Source organism: Vombatus ursinus, unplaced genomic scaffold (genome assembly GCF_900497805.2).
Source record: "Vombatus ursinus unplaced genomic scaffold, bare-nosed wombat genome assembly UNPS02000577.1, whole genome shotgun sequence".
NCBI lineage: Eukaryota > Metazoa > Chordata > Mammalia > Diprotodontia > Vombatidae > Vombatus > Vombatus ursinus.
In genome coordinates this window covers 14,399,571-14,401,864 of record NW_020940355.1, presented here as the reverse complement: position 1 = coordinate 14,401,864, position 2,294 = coordinate 14,399,571, and the positions used below count along the sequence as shown (strand labels likewise).

Genomic DNA, 2,294 nt, shown 5'->3' with positions numbered 1-2,294 from the left:
CTGAGACAAACAGAGGTTAAGTGAACTTGTCCAGAGTCACACAGCTAGTAAGTGTCTGAGGTCACATTCGAACTCAGGTCTTCCTGACTATAGGACCAGTGCTCTCTATTCACCTAGCTGTCATAAAGAGATTCAGAAAGAGAAAAGCCTTACCTTACAGATTAGCCAATGGATCAAGAGGCAGTGTGAAGAGCTTTAGAATCAGAAGAGTTGGGTTCAAATCCTGATTTTGCAACACACTAGTTAGGTGATCTTAGAAAAACTTTGATGGCCTTCAGTTTCAACCAGCAATGATCACCCCTCCTTTGGACCTCATCGGTTGTGTTAATCCCTTTAAACAAAGATTCCCCATCTACAAAATGAAGAGGTTAGAGAGATGAGTATTGTAGTGAATAGAGTATTTTAACTAAAGGCAGAAAGACCAATACAATTTCTGCCTCAGACCCTCAATAGTTGGGTAACTCTGGGCAAGTGATTTTAATCTTTTTCAGTGTCAGTTTCCTTATCTGTAAAATGGGAATAATAATAATAGTACCTACCTCACAGGGTTGTTGTGAGGCTCAAATGAGATAATTGCTTTGCAAACCTTAAAATGCTACAAAAAAAGTATTGTTGTTGTTGTTGTTAGTCTCTGAGATCCTTTCCAGTTCTAAATCTATGATCCTAGGATTTGTGACCCTTTGAAGGTCAAACAGTACTGATCATCCACTGAGATTGGACAGAAATGACTCTGGGAAGAATATAGTGATTCCAGAAGAAGCCACAGTGGCAAATGACGGAGAAGCCAGTGTCCTACCTGAGGTCAGAGCCTTTGGAAGAAATGACCACTAGCGGCCCTGAGCAGCACATGCTCCAGTGTGTGACTGGCAGGGCAGTACCTTCTGTTCCTTAAAGGGGCAGGCCTGTCAGAGACTATCATCCATGCAGTGAATTATGTGAGATTCTGAGAACATCCAGGTTGAAAGGCAGAACAGTTGGTCTTCCAGAGACTGTGCTAGGATGCAATTGTCCATAATTTTGTGGATGTATCTAGGAGTCTTGATGTTCAAGATTGAGTAGACACAGACAGGCTTGCTATAACCAGTGTAGAGGTGCAACCCAAGAGCTACTAAACCCTGAACAGCTTGGAAGACCACGTCCCAACATCACTGGGGATATGAGCCAGGCTTAAACAGGCAGGATTGCTAGCATAAAGCTTTTCCTATTGCCTGTGGAAAACAACAGTTTCCTGTGGAAATTGACTACTCTAAAATGCAGTGATATGGTACTCTGAAACCCTAGAAGTTCTCCTATGACCCTTCTACTGCTAAGAGGATTGTCAACAATGGTCACTCTTTCAACGTTGTGTTTGATGATTCCACTGATAGATTAGTACTATGTGGAGGACCCGTGATTGGGAACTACAGTTGGATTCAATTTCATTTTCCCTGGGGCTCCAATGGGAACCAGAGCTCTGAGCACTTTTTGGATGGAAAGCAACATGCAGCTGAGCTTCATTTGGTTCATTGAAATACAAAGTATGAGAGTTTCAGGGTTGGTGTGAACAAGGATGATGGACTGGCTGTTGTTGGAATCTTTTTAGAGATGGGAACTGCTAAACCAAGGCTTCAAAAAGTCATTGATGTTCTGAGTAAAATTCAAACAAAGGGTGAAGAGTCAGTCTTCACTGACTTCAACCCGACTTGTCTTCTTCCCAAGTCCTTGGAATTTTATACTTATCAGGACTCACTGACCACTCCTTCTCTCTTGGAATGTGTGATCTGGATTGTCTTACAAGAGTACATCTGTCTGAGCCAGGAACAGATGGCAAAATTCTACAGCCTTTACTTCACTTCTGCTGGTGAAAGTCCTTCAAAACACATGGTGTGCAACTGGTACCCCACTCAGCCCCTTCTCTGGCAGGACAATTAGAGGATTTTTCAATTGTTGATGTCTGACAGAAATGACCCTCTAGCTAAGCACAAATAAATCTATACACTGGCAGCATCTCTACTAGTCTCAATCCTTTTGTAACTGTACCTGATATTCTTTCTCATAAAACATTAAAAAGTTGGAGACCAACTTAAAATGTTCTTACTGTGTGAACCCAATAACCTACAAGTACAGACCTATGTGCAATGTGCTTGGCAAGGTGACATTGACCTGGTGCTTTGGTCATAGCAATGCTTTTGTGACAAGCAACCAAAGATAAGGAATAGTAGAATTGTTCCTCCCTTCCTGCGTAAGAGGGCAGGAGTGTCTAGAGCTGTAAACCCTAGAGCTGTTTTTAAAATGTAGCAAAGCAGAAAAGTTTA

General features: G+C 42.0%; 1 pseudogene; it reads left to right on the top strand.

The window, feature by feature from the left end:
- The first annotated feature begins 772 nt into the window (after nucleotides 1-772).
- LOC114046913 lies at nucleotides 773-1,930 on the top strand (annotated as a pseudogene).
- Nucleotides 1,931-2,294: the final 364 nt, after the last annotated feature.